The sequence below is a fragment of the Erythrolamprus reginae genome, chromosome 3 (assembly GCF_031021105.1).
Source record: "Erythrolamprus reginae isolate rEryReg1 chromosome 3, rEryReg1.hap1, whole genome shotgun sequence".
NCBI classification, from domain to species: Eukaryota; Metazoa; Chordata; class Lepidosauria; order Squamata; family Dipsadidae; genus Erythrolamprus; species Erythrolamprus reginae.
The window spans coordinates 108,014,994-108,034,445 of record NC_091952.1 but is presented as its reverse complement, the minus strand read 5'-3'; positions in this window follow the sequence as shown (position 1 = coordinate 108,034,445).

Genomic DNA, 19,452 nt, shown 5'->3' with positions numbered 1-19,452 from the left:
GGTGTCAACAGACTCAAACTCAACCCTGATAAGATGGAGTGGCTGTGGGTTTTGCTTCCCAAGGACAATCCCATCTATCCGTCCATTACCCTGGGGGGGGGGGATCACTAACCCCCTCAGAGAGGTTCCGCAACTGGGGCGTCCTCCTCAACCCACAGCTCACATTAGAGAAACATATTTCAGCTGTGGCGAGGGGGGCATTTGCCCAGGTTTGCCTGGTGCACCAGTTGCGGCCCTATTTGGACCGGGAGTCACTGCTCACAGTCACTCATGCCCTCATCACCTCGAGGCTCAACTACTGTAATGCTCTCTACATGGGGCTACTTTTGGAAAGTGTTCGGAAACTTCAGATCGTGCAGAATGCAGCTGCGAGAGCTATAATGGACTTTCCTAAATATGCCCATGTTACACCAACACTCCGCAGTCTGCATTGGTTGCCGATCAGTTTCCGGTCACAATTCAAAGTGTTGGTTATGACCTATAAAGCCCTTCATGGCACCGGACCAGAATATCTCCGGGACCGCCTGCTGCCGCACGAATCCCAGCGACCAGTTAGGTCTCACAGAGTTGGCCTTCTCCGGGTCCCGTCAACTAAACAATGTCGTTTGGCAGGACCTAGGGGGAGAGCCTTCTCTGTGGCGGCCCCGACCCTTTGGAACCAACTCCCCCCAGATATCAGAGTTGCCCCCACCCTCCTTGCCTTTCGTAAGCTCCTTAAAACCCACCTCTGTTGTCAGGCATGGGGGAATTGAGACTTTCCCTTCCCCCTAGGCTTAGAAAATTTATGCATGGTATGTCAGTATGTATGATTGGTTTCTTAAATTGGGTTTTTTTTTAATTAACTTAAATATTAGATTTGTTTACATTGTATTATTGTTGTTGTTAGCCGCCCCGAGTCTACGTAGAGGGCCGGCAGACAAATCTGATTAATAAATAATAAATAAATAAAATAAAAACAAAAGAACAAGTGGGAAGTACTTCTTACTTGTTTCTACTATTAGCCAATCAGAAACCCATAGAATATACAGAAGTATGATATAAATAAAAATAAAAATTAATAAGTAGAATCAATTAAGACAATGATGGGTAACCTTTTTCAGAGCGAGTGCCCAAAGCATGTGTGTATGCCCCTGTGCATGAGTGCGCCTCTATAAACACCCCGCCACCCACACATCCATGGCAGAGACTCAATGACCAGCTGGCTGGTGGGAGGTACGTGCACTTGCACAGTGGAGCTGAACTAGGACAATAGCTTGTATGTTCTCAGAGAGGCTAGCCATCATAAACTTAAGATATCAGAATATTAGAAGAGAAAAATTAGAAGAGAATAATGTCGGAAAAAAGAGATGTGTCAACATTCACTGTCAATATAACCTCTAGTTAATGCTCTAAGCTTATCTGAAAAAAAAAACATTGAAAAGATCTAAGAATAGTTGTTCCAAGAAATATGAATATGTAGTCATGGACATCTGATTGCTATCAAATGTAGACGTCAAAGATCAGCACGATGGCTTTAATATGGTTTTGAAAACTGCAGTAAAAATGTAGAGATTTCTAGTCCACACTATAAAAACATACATTATTATAGTTGGGATTTAACAATAGTTACATTACAACATGAGGTTGAGATTGCTATCAAATGTAGACGTCAAAGATCAGCACAATGGCTTTAATATGGTTTTGAAAACTGCAGTAAAAATGTAGAGATTTCTAGTCCACACTATAAAAACATACATTATTATAGTTGGGATTTAACAATAGTTACATTACAACATGAGGTTGAGATTTAATTGGATGCTTAAGGGAATTAATGAATAAAGTGGAGCAGCTAGAATGTAAATATATTCATACCTACCCCTCATACTATTCCTTTTCAAGATCAGAAGTGTTAAAGAGTTTGCAAGTAGGATATTACAAATAGTAAGTCAAAGAAATTAAAGAGAAAAGAAAATCAAATTTAGACCAATAACATTCACATTAAATTGCTCCATAGTACTTCCCCCTCCTTGCAAACTATCTTTGCTTCAACCATATCCTCTTCATATTCTGTCTTTTGTTCTTTAAACTTCTCAATTATATCATTTATAAATCTTTAAAGTAGTTGCATTATGTTTTAATTCACTTCAACCAAACCATCTCAACTCGCATATTTATTTCACAATGGTTACTCACTTTTGTATTTAATTCATATCCATTCAGAAACCATTCATTCTTGACCTCTTATTGTTTAATTATACACCACGTAAGAGTTCTATTATTTTTGCTTTTTTTATATTTCTTCTGACATACCAAACTTTTATTTCCATGATACATTGATATTTTTCAATGATTCATTCCTTGCAACAGGCCACCTATTGTTCATGACTTTTCCATCAGCATTTATATATCTTAAAATGTTACCATCTTTAATAGACTTTAACCAGCACTCACAAAGATTCATCTACTTCTCTGTTTTTTTCATTGATGTATATAACTTGCAAACTGCCAATCAGTTTCCGGTCACAATTCAAAGTGTTGGTTATGACCTTTAAAGCCCTTCATGGCATCGGACCAGAATATCTCCGAGACCGCCTTCTGCCGCACGAATCCCAGCGACCGATTAGGTCCCACAGAGTGGGCCTCCTCCAGGTCCCGTCAACTAAACAATGTCGGTTGGCGGGCCCCAGGGGGAAAGCCTTCTCTGTGGCGGCACCGACTCTCTGGAACCAACTCCCCCCGGAGATCAGAACTGCCCCTACTCTTCCTGCCTTCCGTAAACTCCTCAAAACCCACCTTTGCCGTCAGGCATGGGGGAACTAAACATCTCCCCCTGGGCACATTTAATTTATACATGGTATGCCTGTGTGTGTGTCTGTTAGTATATGGGGTTTTTAAAATCTTTAAATATTTTAATTAATTGAATTATTTATGATTTGTTTTACACTTGTTGTGAGCCGCCCCGAGTCTTCGGAGAGGGGCGGCATACAAATCCAAATAATAAATAAATAATAAATAAATTGTTAATACTCCATACCAAGCATAAACACTGTGGTCTTAATCCATTAATTTTCAGATTCCTGTGTCATACAATCTACCTAAGGTTTGCCACAAATTAGTCAGTCAACACCACAGTATGATCTGCTCACAAAAGTACACATACATTAACTTTTATAACCAATGCAATTCTATATCACCACAACCATTCTTTATACATTTTCTTGTTATCCTTTATTGCTCCCATGAGTCTTGGATAATTATTTGATCTTTCATTTGCAAATAATTATATTCCATTTTGCCATACTGCTGACTGCAAAGATGGCATGATAACAGATCCAAATTCACCTTAATGACCTCACAGCCATTTGCCATATGTTTTCTTCACCTCCTGAAATTGAACAGTTGCCAGCTATGGTGTGCTCAAGACAGACTAGACAGACTAACCATTAAATGCAATCTGTTCTTCTAAACAGGGATTCATTCATTTTTATTTGAAAGAAAAAGACTCCCGTTTTGTTTTTCTACATGTGCTCTGGTGATACTGTTGCCACTTATTAAGAAATAATAGTTCTGGAAAAAATATAAAATACAAGGAGGGACCATACTGCCACAATGAAATCTCCTTTGGTTCTGCTAATACAGTTGGCAAGATTGGAAACAAATTGATTTATATTTGTAAGACAATATTTTCTTTTTTTCAGCATTAGGGAAGGAAAGAATATAAAACATAGCAAACGTAAATTGAAAATAATGACAAGTAAAAAGGTTGGCATAGAAAACAATATTTTTTTTTCCAAATGGCATTTATGATATGTTGCTGTTTTTGTTAGATATGGATTTTTCTTGGAGATTGGGTATTAGAATGCTGGAGGCCTGTTTATGGTTGTTTGCTGGGGTAGATATAGGGAATGAAAAGAGAGGCTAGAGAATGTGCAAACAAGAATGTTTATTTGTTTTTATAATTTTTATCCTGAAAGATTCTATAACTGATTGCAACTTCATAAACATATTTGTGTATTGGCTGGAATGAAATATGAATGGTCTCAAACTGCTTTGGTCATGCTCATGGTGTCATAGTGAAGATGAAGGCAATCTCTCTAGGATTCCAAGATGGCAGGTTGGGGACAGCCAGACTCACAATTGAAATTAGAAGACCAGGAATCTTGAGAATGTGGAACTAACAATCCTAGAGTAGAGCAAGACCATGTCTGTCCAGACTGAGGACTGAGTCGTAACTGGGGGCCTGAGTCAAGTATTATTGAGTAGCTGAGTGAAATCACAGCACATTGTGAAAACCACTTTTAATGTGCTGGTCAGGCTTACAGATAGAATAGAATAGAATAGAATATAATTTTTTATTGGCCATGTGTGATTGGACACACAAGGAATTTGTCTTGGTGCATATGCTCTCAGCGTACATAAAATAAAATATACATTTGTCAAGAATCATATGGTACAACACTTAATGATTGTCATGGGGTCAAATAAGCAATGAAGAAGCAATATTAATAAAAATCTTAGGATATAAGCAACAAGTTACAGTCATACAGTCAACATGGTCCTCCCCTTACAACTATTCATCTTGTGACTGATCAAAGTTACAATAGTGCTGGAAAAAAGTAACATTGACAGTTTTCGTAGTTAATGACCAGTGCTACATCCTCATGGTCAAGTGATCAAAATTTGGACGTATGGCAAATGACGTGTCTTTTTGACAGTTGCAGTGTCCGGAGGTCATATGATCACTTTTTGTGACCTTATGACAAGCAAAGTCAATAGGCAAGCCAGATTCACTTGATAACCATGCCATTAATTTAACCACTGCAGAGTCATTCAACAACTGTGGCAAAAAAAAGGGTATAAAATGGGACAAAGTTCACTGAACAACAGTCTTGCTTAACAATGGAATTTTCAGGCTCAACTGGGCTCAATTGTCATAGGTCAAGGACTACCTGTACTTACCCAAGGGGGAAAGCTGGAATCAGGAAATGACCTGGAGTATTATTGGAAGTGAAACTAGATTTATTGGCAACCTATTGGCCTTGGGAACAGTGGTTCAATGTATCTGGTGGATCAACCCAGTTGTAAAGAATGTAAATGTAAATCAACCCAGTTTTGTAAAGAATGTAAATGTTTGCTGTAAAGAATGTCATTGTATACAGTAAGAGGCACAAAAGCCTCCGCTGTCTCTTTTTTTTTCTTATGGCAGTTGCCACTTTGCAAACAATACACTTTCAGTTCAAAGAACCCTACCACACTGTGACATCCAGAAAACTATTTACTTCTAACAATCTAATTATTTCTGAAAGCAAGAAATAGTTCTTAGGATGTTTGAAAAGGGGAAGATCAAAATACCACTGCCTACATGTGCAAAGAATCTTACCCACAGCCTCTAGTAAGATATATTAATGTGGTGGAACAGAAATTGGCCAGGTGCCAACCTGAGCTTTCTCTCTGTTGGATCTCAGGCTATCATCAGAGATACCACTTCTCTCAATGTTTATAAATACAATGAGCACAATGTTAGTAATTGGTTGTGTCATTAATGAGAAGCACATGAAAGAAGTGCAGTCATTCCTTAGGCCACAACTTTTATCAGAAAGTGTTATATCGAAATTAGCACTTGAAATTTTGTTCAGAATATTGTAGGAAGGACACCAGAGGATATACAGAGCTCTGTAATGAGTGAGATGCATAAATTGGAATGGAAATAAAATGAACCTTGCAAAAACAATCCCATTGTTATGAGAAAGCTCATTTAGTTTCAGTCCTAGAATAGCTGGACTTAATTTCCTTAGTGAAGGGTAGTTTTTAATCTCACAGCTAGAAAGAATATTCTGTTTTATAAAACATCAGTATTAACAATTTGATTAATTTATTATTTGGCCAAGGACATCAAAATAGTTAGAAAATTTTCATTTCTGAAAAAATAAATATATACTGTACTTTCAGGCTTTTATTTATTTCTTTTTATCTCATACACTTTCATGAACACAGAATCACCAGTTTCTCAAACCTATTCAATATTTTCAAACCTATTCAATATTCAAATGAAAGTTTTCTCAGATAAAATGGATTAGAAAACAAGACTTAAATAATTCTTTGGAAAGAGAACCGGATCCTTAAACATGTATTATTTATCTTAATTAACAGGACAAAAGAAAAGAAAAGAAATCCCTACAGTTGAATGTCAAAGTCATTTTTTGCTAACTTGAACGCCTATGTAGAAAATATATCTTCCCATCTTTAGCTCATGCGAATATTTTTTTAGAACAAGAAACATAATTCTTGCCCTGAACAATTCCTGAGACAATGCACAGAACAGGATGTGAGAAAAGTCTTTCTTTATCAGGTTTTCATAGTACAATTCATCTGTTCTTTCAGATGTTTAACAAGGAGACTTTTGCTGACCTCCTTAGACAGAGAGATTGGCAGGGAAATGGTGCTAGGTGATTGTACCTAGCAATAAAGTAAAAGATGAAAAATAGGAAAAGGAAATGTGTCTAAAATTTGGAAATTCAGTTAATGTGGTGAGAGTTAGTTATAATTTTCACTTCACAAGTTTGCAAGAGTAGATATCAAAAGGAAGGCTTGATATGTAAGCTACTGAATGTCAACTCCAGGTTGTTTTCCTAAAGAATAATCAGGAAGATGTACCTATTTATCTTCATCTTAATAATAATAGTAATAATAATGTTGTGGTTGGCTCTGGCCCAGCTCCTGCCCCAGGGAATGTGGAGGTGGAGGCAGGGGAAACGTCAACATGTCCTAGGCCTGTTTTGTTGCCCGCAGAGTCAGGGAGTGCAGTATCCTCGGACGAAGAAGGTGGGGGTGACTTGGAAGAGCGGGGTTTGGCACACAGCCCAGAAAGCCAATCACCATTATCTTCGGTCGATTCGGATGACGAAGTGTTAGACCCATGCAGGCGCAGATTTATGCATCGAAGAGACCAATTGAGGAAATATTACAGGAGATAAGAGAGGCCACCTGTGTTTGGGTGGGGCTCCAGTAATTAGAGCTGCTGCTATAAATAGCAGCGTGCTAGTTTGGCCGTTGTGGAAGATTATCTGATTGCAGTTCTTCAGGATCATGCCTCGCTGTTTCTGAACTTTGTTTGTGGATTTTTCACACCTTTGACACCAAAGCAGAGTAAATTGTGTGTGTGTTTCACTTTGTGGGAAGAAGGAGGGCTGTGACGTTCCTTCACAACTGCTAGCTAAGTACTTAAGGACTGATTAAGGGACTTGTACAGCCTACAAGGTTGTTTTGGGGAAGAGTGATCTTTGCAATACAAAAAGGGTGCTTTGTTTCTTTTGAATTTTGTGATAAAGGACATTGTTTTGAACTCTCAAACGTGTGTTTGTCTAAAATTTGTACCCATGAATTTTCGGGAGGCTTCTAGCAGAGAGCTCGGCAGAACAAATAATAGCCTATTAAATCTCCAATCCTAGAAGGTAGGGAGGAGGAGGAGGAAATCTATTCAGAAAGGATACTTCTGTATTTCTTGTTAATTTATATATTTCCTGATATATTTTGGACAGGAGCAGCAGCAATGGTAAACCCCCAAGGGGAATATTTGTTTTCTTTTCAAAACTTCACTCTTTCAGGAACCATAAGTATTTTGAAAACTAAACATATTACATGTTCAATATCCATAGGCACGTAACAGTTCAATTTTGACCCCATGACCTGTTTTGTATCACGTAATGGTAAAAATAGAAAATATGACTATACTGAATGACTTGGTCATTCGTGCTTAATATACCCAATTGTCCAAGTCTGCCTTAAATTAATCTTATGACCTGCCTACATACAACGCATTGAGCTAAAAAAAATGCAGTATATTTGCCACCATGTTGAGTGAATACAGTCAGTGAAACAACAGCCATCAACTGGAGAGAAGGGAATAATTAGAAACATAGAAACATAGAAGACTGATGGCAGAAAAAGACCTCATGGTCCATCTAGTCTGCCCTGATACTATTTCCTGTATTTTATCTTAGGATGGATATATGTTTATCCCAGGCATGTTTAAATTCAGTTACTGTGAATTTACCAACCACGTCTGCTGGAAGTTTGTTCCAAGGATCTACTACTCTTTCAGTAAAATAATATTTTCTCACGTTGCTTTTGATCTTTCCCCGAACTAACTTCAGATTGTGTTCCCTTGTTCTTATGTTCACTTTCCTATTAAAAACACTTCCCTCCTGGACCTTATTTAACCCTTTAACATATATAAATGTTTCGATCATGTTCCCCCTTTTCCTTCTGTCCTCCAGACTATACAGATTGAGTTCATTAAGTCTTTCCTGATACGTTTTATGCTTAAGACCTTCCACCATTCTTGTAGCCCGTCTTTGGACCCGTTCAATTTTGTCAATATCTTTGTGTAGGTGAGGTCTCCAGAACTGAACACAGTTCAGTTTAAATGACATTTAAATGACACACAATTTAAATGACATTTATCCTACTCCCTTGCTTCTTTGTCCTTAGCACCAAAATAGGTAGGCATCAAAATCTGTTCTTTTGTTTTAATTGGTGTATAAGGGAACAAACAGCCCATCTTCTTCTCTGATATGTGCCTGGAAGAATCACTTAACCCTCTTACATATAGCTCTCTGTCTTTGCTATTTGTTGTGTCGTGCTCTATTTTTTTATGTTGAAAGTTAAGTCTGCAAAGATTGCTTAATTTGCCATGCTTCCATGGTTGCTGTTAGCATGAGAACTGCTGATTATCGAATATGTCTCTGCAAGGTGCTAACCTACAAGCAGAAATGTTGGGCTTCTGCAAGTAATACTGTGTCAATTTCTCTCTTGTACAGGCGAAACATTTTTTTCCTTGCTTCTTTCACAAAAAGGAAAGCTTCCAAATGATTTCATTGGAAGGTAAGAAATGTGTTGCCGATCTTATTAAATACACAATGGAGAAGCTTCCATTTCTTTTATGATATTTCAAATGTATCTTACATTCAGGCTCCAGGTTTTTAAAATGTAGGGCTTGCAATTTGGTGACTTATGTGTGTGACAAATTTTGTGTCATCCCAGGTGTGAAGAAGTGGGTTATTGTAAAAGTGGAATATCGCGCTGGCTTTAAAATGGAAGAAAATCAATATTAGATTAGATACTTATCAACTACCTTTGCAATGTGCAATTTCAGGGGGAAACACATATTTCCTAACTCTTTTATGGATCTCTTTATAGGTTGCTGGGGGCCAAAGAGAATGGGAACATGAGGGTAAAACAGGCACAGTGCCAGACCTTCCCCAAAATAATCATTTAGTAAAGCAGACTCTCAACTCTAATTGATTGAAGTGAACTTTTACTAAAGATGTTGATTACAGGAAGGTGAGGTAGAATCTGAAGTTCTCGCCTACCAATACAAAGAGCAAAACTCAATGTTTCCCATCCTTCCTCCCAATGTCTGGTTCGTGGCCACCCAATGAGAGATAGCTGTGATGTTGTAGGAAACTGTGGGTTGTTTAAGCTGCTGGAATTTTACATCCAGGGAAAGTGGCCTTGTAGATGTCCATTGTAACCACTGTAAACAATTCTGATCTTCTTCACATGTCATCTCCCTCTCCCCCTTTCCTACCACTAAATGCACAGGCTTGGATTACCCCAAATGCCTTCTGCAGTTCCTTTTCCTTTGATTGAAGGATGCCAGCAAGGCGCCAGGCCGACAAGGGAGATCCTGACACGCAGTGTGTGGAGACTTGAGTAAGGCTATGTTTGAAAATTCACACACATTTTCTTAAAATGGATGATTATTTAAGGATAGGGGTGTGAAGTCTACATTAGGATTTGTACTACCTCTGCCTGATTTGGCCCGAAAATATCTAACCAATCATTAGATGTGAGCAAAGTTAATTTTCTATCATTCTTTTGTTAGATCAGTCAAAGAGGACACAAGGCTTTTTAACTTCTATCTCTTTATTGCTAACGATCAAGCTGTAGAGGTCTTAGAATGGAGCCACCCTCCCAGGCAAGTGCTTATAAAGCAGCTGCTTGGAAGGCATGGCTAGACAGCCCTTAGAATTTGATGGTTGCTTTTTGCCCAATCAGTGACAGGCATGCAAATTTGAGAGTTCGGCACTCTGTACACAACATCTTTACTTCTAGGAAACAGTGCCTGGGTTTATTTGCAGTCCAGGTCCAATAGCATTAGTTATACTATAGATTTGGAGAATTCCCTTGCTTTTTAGCAATTTTTTCTATGGCACTCTGAAGTTTTCCCAAAGAGGGAACAAAATGTCTGTATTTCCACATGCGGTACAGAGTTCACAGATAGCTCATTTCTGCCATGACAATATGACTAGGGTGGTGATGGCAAACCTTTTTCTGGTTGCATGCCAAAAGTATGTGTGTGTGCTGGCACCCACAATGCAATTCATGCCCCACCTGCATATGCAGGCATGATCCTCCCATGCTCCCCATGCAAATTCACCCTGCACTGTGCGTGCACAATTTCCGCACATGTGCCACCCATGCATGCAAACCCCCCCTACCATTTTGGGCCTGGAAAGCCTCCTGCACCAAACTTTGCCAGCACAAACAGTCTGCCACAGCCACTTCCCAGGCAATGGATATGTGTGTATTTGAATTGTTTTTTTAGTTTTTAGATGTAACTTTTAATTTTAATTAATTGGATTTCAATGTATATTGTCTTTTTATACATTGTAAGCTGCTCCGAGTCCTCAGAGAGAGGCGGCATATAAATCCAATAAATAATAATAATAATGGCAGGAGCAGGCCATTTGCAATAGCTAAGAGGCATCTAGCCAGCCATGCTTGGCCTCCTCCTGCAGCAGCCCAGAGCATTCATGCATACCAGCCAACTAGTATTCTGGTTACTGGATTGCATACATGCATCATGATCAGTTGGTTGGCTTATCTTTCAGTTTCTGGCACTGCTGCACACATTGATACACATGCCAGGCGACATGGCTCTGTGTGCCACTTCTGGCATGCATGCCATAGGTTCACCATCACAGAACTAGGGTGCTTAAATATTGTTGTGGTTAGCTCTGGCCCAGCTCCTGCCCCAAGGAATGTGCAGGTGGATGTGGGGAAAAGATCCACATGCCGCAGGCCTGTTTTGCTCCCGATGGAATCTGCCAACAAAGCCTCCTCTGGCCAAGGAAGCGTGAGTGACAGGGAAGAGGGGAGTTTGGCAGACAGCCCAGGAGGAGATCAATCATCTGTATCATCCCTGGATTCTGAACAAGAATTAATGACACATCCATGCATGCGTAGAGTGATGCATAGGAGACAACAATTGAAGGATTATTACAAGAGAAAATGAGGCCACCTGTGGTTGGGTGGGGCTGCTGTAATTAGTGCTACAGATAAAAGTGCAACCTGGTGTTTTAGCCTCATGGCAGTTTATCTGATTCGTTGTTTCATCAAGATCATGGTTTTTGCACTGTTCAAGATTGTGTGTGGACTCTCTGGACTTTAGAATTGGACTCAATTTCCCAGTTATTGGGTGAGCAATTGGATTACATTTAACCTGTGCCTTGTGTGTACCAGAAAATCCCTTTGACATTTAAAAAGGGAGCTGTTTCTGTTTTTCTGTTTATAAAAACTTTTGGGTTTTTCTTTTATCGTGTGGTGTGTGTCTTCCTGGACTAATTACCCTGTAATTATGGGCGGTTGAAACACGCCGGCAGAACAAATATTTTGATGTTTTATATAAATTTCACTCTTGAACAATCTGCTATTACAAGACATATTGAAGACAATCTTTAATTTCAGACATTAATATCAAGGTCCATCCCAAGAGAAAACAAAGTATCCTAGAAAGTTAGGAAAGGAGATGCACCTTCATTAGGGAAATCTCAAGAAGCAAAATTAATCAAAACTCATTTTATTTTCCATGGATGATCCCACTTAATTGTTCAAGTGACTGACATGGGACCACTTTTGAAAGACAATAAAATAAATTTATAGGTAAATGGGTGGTATAACATTTTATGAAGTGGAACTGAGATTGGGAAAGTGCCACAGATGTCCTGACAAAAGAGCAAGATCTATTGCAATCTTCAAAAATTTCATCCATTTATCACCATATGGCAGCTGAGGGGGGGGGGGAATCTAATTTGAATATCTATGTCTAACACAGAAAAGGAGAATAAGATGTTTTCCCACCTCCACCGGCTTTATGGAGCAAGATTGCCAAAGCTTGTCAGCTAAGCTGCATTTAAAGCAAAAGAACCTTGTGAATTCACATCAGTAGAAGATCTGAGAGATAGCTGCTTTCATTAAGCAGAGGCAGACATGAAAGCATCACTGTTATCAGATATAAACAAAAAACTAACATTGAGAGGAAGTAAAACTCAAGCTTCAGCTGTCAGGTGCCTGTGTTAAAAATGTGTTTGGTTGCTTTTACATTCTGAAAATCCTTGCACATTGTATACAATTGTAACAATAAAATGAATGGTCAGCCTTCTGCAGAGATAGGCGATTACTTTGGAATTTTGAGACTATCATTCTGAAAAAATAATTGCTCAGGGTTGTTTTCTTTTGCAAAACCTGTCTACCACCACACAAAAAAATAATTCTCAATATGCTGGTGCTTCTAGATACCAGCAGGATGGTCTCTTGCCATCCAGCTTATCCTCCTCAACACATGTGGGTAATTCCCCCCCCTCCAAAAAAATCACTGATCTACTCTGGCCTTTGAAATATACTAATAATATACTACTAATAGTACCATTGGAGATTGGTGAGGAGGAATTAAATAGAAATACAGTATATATTAGTTGGCTTATCAAAGAAATGCATGTTCAGGATCAGAAGATGTGGAAAGACAGGACTGAATGAATTCTTCTTCTGCTGCTGCTTCTCCTCCTCCTTCTCCTCCCCCCCTCGGAAAACAATCGACAGCCAATGTAGTCCAAGGAGTACTGGAGAAATATGGGTATGCCTTGGAAGGCCCATAGCCGCTCGCTCAGTTGCATTCTGGATGATTTGAAGTTTCCGAATATTCTTCAAAGGTAGCCCCATGTAGAGAGCATTACAGTAGTCAAACCTCAAGGTGATAAGGGCATGAGTGAATGTGAGTAGAGACTCCCTGTCTAGATAGGGCCTCAATTGGTGCACCAGGCGAACCTAGGCAAATGCCCCCCTTGCCACAGCCAAAAGATGATGGTCCAATGTCAACTGTGGATCAAGCATGATGCCCAAGTTGTGGACCCTCTCTGAGGGGGAGGTCAAAAGTAATGGATGGACAGATGGAGGTGTCCTTGGGAGGCAGAACCCACAGCCACTCTGTCTTGTCGGGATTGAGTTTGAGCCTGTTAGCACCCATCCAGACCCTAACAGCCTCCAGTCACCAGCACATCACTTCCACTGCTTCACTGAGTGGACATGGGTGGAGATGTATAGCTGAGTATCATCAGCATACTGATGATAACTTACTCCATGCCCTCGGATAATCTCACCCAGCGGTTTCATGTAGATATTAAATAGCAGAGGGAAGAGTACCAACCCCTGAGGAACTGGGAGTTATATACAAAGTGTTTGATCTTTGTGTGTGTGTGTGTGTGTGTGTGTGTGTGTGTGTTTCTATCTGTACAAAAACAAAATCAATCTTTGTTTTTAAAGTACCCTAAAAATCTTTTTCAGTTGCACAATTATTTTATATGACCATGGAAACTTTACTGCTTTCCAATGTCCTTATTTTAATTTCAACACAGTATTAACTTCATATAGCAAAATAAACTCCTAATTACAATTCATCTGAAGATATAATTTTATGAGTGAATTGGAAGTAAGCAATTTCTTCCAGAAGTAAGGCATACTCCAAGAGGTTTAATACTTTTTCCAGACACGGCATCATAGCCAAGGACTGTGTAAATGTTGAGAGAAATTCAATACAGCATTTCCAAATTAGCAAGAATCTTCTGCAACAGGAACAGAGATTAATAAACCATTTAATTCAATTGCTGCAGAAAATTTTCCCAATTGTGCAGATCAAAACACCTCCTATTCCACTTTAGTCACATAAAAAAGAGAAATTGGATTTCAGTAAAGTGTAAAAATAATCAAATTCTCAGAGTTATTATTCTTAAGATTTAAGGGCCAACATCCTCCAAAATCAGTTGACAGAACTGATGTTGTTATTGCTAATTACAAAGCTCTTAGCTAAACAGTATGATTATTTTTTTTACCTTTCATTTATTTGAATTTTTAAAGACCCATAAGAGTCAAGGATAACCGTACAATTAACAGTTGGAACAGATTAATATCATTCATCCTATGTAATTTAGCAAACAAAAATATGAAAATTGTCACGTTTTCCATTTAATGTAGGAAAGCTTCTGTGTTTTTTTAAAAAAAAACATGAGCAATTTATACTGTCTCACCAAAAAAAAGTTAAGTAAGGCATCTCTGTGACCAAAAGTAATATCACAGTTGTGTTTGAATCATTTTAGGTTAAAAAAAATCATACATAGAAGCTGTAATTACCTAGTTAATATATCATTTTAAACAGTGGTTTATTGATTAAACCCAAATTAGGTGGATCCCCACAACCTATTAAACTAAAAGCAAGCCAATTACATAGCTTTGGTCATTGCTTACTACTGTCGTATATAAGAAAGCAAGTGTCTATCCCTTTAGTGATAAATATGTGGCTAAATGTATTAAATAGAATGCAACTTTAGAAAGGAAGGGAGGGAGGGAGGGAGGGAGGAAGGAAGGAAGGAAGGAAGGAAGGAAGGAATTTTGTTTTCTCTCTTTTACATACCCATGTCTCCTTTAAGCCAGGGGCATCAAACTCAAGGCCTGGGGCCAGATCTGACCTGCAGGATGCTTAGACCTGGCCCACAGGGCCGCCCTGGAAACAGTGAAGGACTGGCTGATGGTACCTCTGCCAGCAAAAATGGAACTCAGGAGGGCCGCATGGGGGTCCCTTTTCACTGGCAGAGGGTTGCAGGAGGCCGTTGCATCCAAAAATGGAGCTCAGAAGTCCATTTTTGCTGGCAGAGTGCTCATGCCGACATAGGTGTCCATTACATGACTGACGTCGATGTGGCCACACCTACTCTGACCACAGCCACTCTGCCCCTGAGGCCAAACACTGCCTTGATGCAGCCTCAATGAAATTGAGTTTGACACCCCTTTTTAATGATTCAAGCAGAATAATTAAATATTTTGTTTTTACTCCCTCTCTTCCATCATTAATACTGCTTGTTCTTTCAAGCACATCTATTTTACCTCCATTATTCTTTTTACATTCTTCCTGATTAAAAAAAACTCAGTTGGAAATATAATTCTAAGAAAATCTCTTCCTCAGAAAGCATGTAAAGCCTATTCTTATAAGAAGTGTTTGAACTAAGGTTTAAAGTGATTGTTAAGTTCCACTTCCCTATGATTTCTGATTTCAATTGGAAATAAACATGTCTTTCTAAGACTTGCTGCATCAGTTAGAAAATAAACCTAAAGTATTTCAAAGTCAAACTTGTATGAGGGAGGAACACACAGCTAAACTGTCACAAATAAATTTAGAATCAAAATATGAGACTCAAATGTAAAAACAGCTGTTCTAACAGATGAATGGAAGAACTTTCCAAACAATTACTGAAAGAAAATATCCAGTCAGAATTCTTTGCCATTTGAAGATGCACTACAAGACAAGTCATTGTGAGATAAAGTTCCGATTTCTTCCACTTACCCAGGAAGCGTTTCTGCAATGAAATTTGGCATTGTTTTGTAATTATTTTTCTGATACTTTTTTTCTAGTGCACCTGAGAAGCTCATATACTGATAGATGCAGTATACTAGTGATAAACATTTTCATTACATTTTTATAAGGAAAAAATGTGTATTTTGTGATTAGAGGGGGAGATAGAGATCCACTCAACCCAAATTTATGGAGGATTGGAAGGTAATAGGAAAATGGGTAATTTTCTTCTGAAAATGCTTTAGCTCAGATCAACTTGAAATCCCCAAGGAAATATGCCAAGCAATGCGACCAACCATATCTTTAGATCTTCAAAGGAAGACTCAATTCATGACATTAGTCAGTATAATAAACCCACTGCACACTTTTAAGCACATATTCCTCAGTTATGAAGGGCAAGAAATTTCAGGAACTCTTGACATTAGGTAATTCAGTTTCCTGAGAATAAGAAGAGGGAAGACATTTCTGTTGAAGAGAGAAGACATTTCTGTAATATAAGGTTAGTTATAGTCCATAAATATTTAGGTCTGGGCAATAGTTACTAGTTGTATTACTATCCAAATAAATTATTGTTCCCTATCAAGCTCCCAGAGGAATCTACCATGCTATAAGATTTCTTGCTAAAAATAAAATCAGGGTTCTATCTCCTTTTCAGAACCAGATCTAACAAAAGCTAGTTTTATGCTATGCACAAACATTTTCTCTTCTCCTTCTCATTAATAATTAGAACTGATGGTGGTAAGAACATGTCAGGGAAATACTTTAAGAGCTGACCAGCTCTCTCTCTCTCTCCTCTCTCTCCGTGTGTGTGTGTTTGTGTGTGCTTTTGTGTTGTAGTTGATGATTGATTGCCTGATTTTGCCTAGTAAGTGTATGTATATATTCCTTGTAGATAAAACACTATTTGAAAAACAAAGGTCTGTTTATCATATTTTGCTCCTAGGTTGTCTCAAAATAGTCACACTGTATATACTCTGACACAACAGAGAAATTCTTCAGACTAAAAACAATGGTAAATGCTGGCAATTTTCTTTGTAAGGGCCCATTTTTAAAGTTATATTAAGTATGTAAAAATGTACAAAATCAAGTTACAAAGGATGCCTATCAGGTGCTAAGGGCACTTTGGTGTTTCTAAATGCTGTATAAGGGAATCTGCACTTGTGCTTCATTGAAATACATCAGTCATATGTTGCCAGTTCTTTTTATATCAGTTCTCAATAGCTATTGGTCTTGAACACTCTCTTACAGGATGCTATATTACAAAATGCTATTTCACATGATACTAAAAACTTTTTTTTCTGGTTATAATTTAGCATATTACTGTGGCTTGTAAACCAAGGATTATGGTTTAATGTTATATGTGAATCTGGTGATGAGAATTAGATTTCAGTAATTGAAACATGGCAATCATTAGAAAGATAACTAAATCCAATTATAGGTAATAATAATAATAATAATAATTTATTAGATTTGTATGCCGCCCCTCTCCGAAGCCAGTCAGTATCCATTCACCCAGCATAATTTAGTGGCCACACCTGTGAAACATTTATATTTTCTATGTATGGAAAGTATGAAATTTTCACTGATGTGCCAACTAAATAGATATATTATAAGGACCTTGCTGCTTCCATGTCCTGACTGCTTTCATCTTGGGATAAGATCCCCTTCCTTTTTGCTGATCTTTCTATTAACTTATGTCCATTTGCCTCTTTTTAATTATTGATTGACTGATTGGGAACTTGGGGCTTATGTAGATGAGCAAGTAAGACAACCCATTTTCATAAATCAATATTTTCCTGTAGCAATTTTTAAATTTGTTTATTATTTATTCGTTTGACTTCTATGCCGCCCTTCTCCTGGGACTCAAGGCAGCTAATTGTCAAAGAGAGTCATGAAAATGATGATAAGACTCACCCCTAGCATAGTGGTTATCAGGTTTCATTGTTGCAGACACCCACCATTTATCTACAAGCAAGTTAAGCTCTGCCCCTCAAACATACACTCATCAGAATTCACACTCTCATGGAAGACAACGCAAGGACATGAGACAGACAGACAGACAGACAGGCAGGCAGGCAGATAGAGATAGACAGATGATATAAAGGTATAGATGATACAAAGAAAAAGGGAGAGAGAGAGAGAGTTTAGAGAGAGATGACACACACACTACATACACACACACACACACACACACACACACAGAGAGAGAGAGAGAGGGAGAGAATTGAGGCCACACCAAGGCCAAAATAGATCTATACTAGTCTCCCTTCATTTTCAAATTCAGCAAAAATATGTTACTCATACAGAATATAGTTTGTTAGCTTTGAAAAAAATTAATTAACTGCCTTGGATATAGCCCTGGGTTGGGGCGAGAGGCAAAAGGAAGCATTAAGCTGCTCCCATATTTGGGTATGCCAGGGTGATTTGACAGAATATATATATGTGTGGGGGGGGGGGGGGTGTAACATGGTTTTGCTGAATTTGAAAATTAAGGGAGGCCAGGATAGATCTATTTCGGCCTTGTTCTGGCCTCATCATCTAGCCATACCCTCACTGGGATTTAAACTAGCAACCTTTGCCTTGTAATGCAGAGAACTAACCTCTAGGCTACAGTATATAATCCCTTCAGCTTTGTACCAGAGATATATATAAAATCAATATATATAAAATCAATATATATAAAATTGGTCAAATTCACTCAAGCATAAAGCCATAAGTACCAGCCTGACAATGACGTGTGGAACGTCATCAAAACGTCGCCAGGATTCTATCAACCTTACACGGGAAAAGACCCAAATATGCCAAGACCTACATACCTATGCCCATGATAATCTACGAATATATATGTATATGTATATGTGTATGTGTATGTTTGTGTGTATGTATGTATGTATGTATGTATGTATGTATGTATGTATGTATTTGGTGTGTTCGGTTTTTTTCCGATGTTTGAACAAGATCACACTCGTCATCTTTAAGATGGTATCCTGGGCTTTACTCTTCTGTGAACAAGGTGAGTTGGGAGCTGCTGGTTTTTTTAATAAACAGTGGTGGGGAGTATGGAATGCTGGATTAACTGCTGCAAGCCGCCCGGAGTCTACGGACAGGGGCAGCATACAAATCTAATTAATAATAATAACAACAATAATAATAATAATAATAATAATAATAATAATCATCATCATCCACTGGAACTTGTGCCGGAACTACCATTTACCAGTGGCAAAGAACTGATGGGATCATAAGCCCAAAAAAGTGGTCGAAAATGAGCAAGCAAAACTACTGTGGGACTTCCGACTTCAGACTGACCAAATTCTGAAGCATAACACACCATACATCCTGATTGTGGAGAAAAAGAAAGTATGGATCATCGACATCGCAATCCCAGGGGACAGCAGAATTGAGGAGAAGCAGCTAGAGAAATTAGTGAAATACGAAGATCTAAAAATCGAGCTGCAACTACTCTGGCATAAGCCAGTGAAAGTGGTCCCAGTGGTACTTGGCACACTAGGCGCAGTGCCAAAGGATCTCAGCGGACATTTGAAAACCATCGGAATTGACAAAATCTCCATCTGTCAATTGCAAAAGGCCGCTTTACTGGGATCGGCAAACATAATTCGCCGCTACATCACGCAGTCCTAGATGCTTGGGAAGCGCCTGACTGGTGATGAAATACGAAATCCAGCATAGTGATCTCGTTTGCTGTGTTGTATTGAAATAATAATAATAATAACAATAATAATAATAATAATAATAATAATAATAATAAGTGGTTTGGATGGCTGTATTGT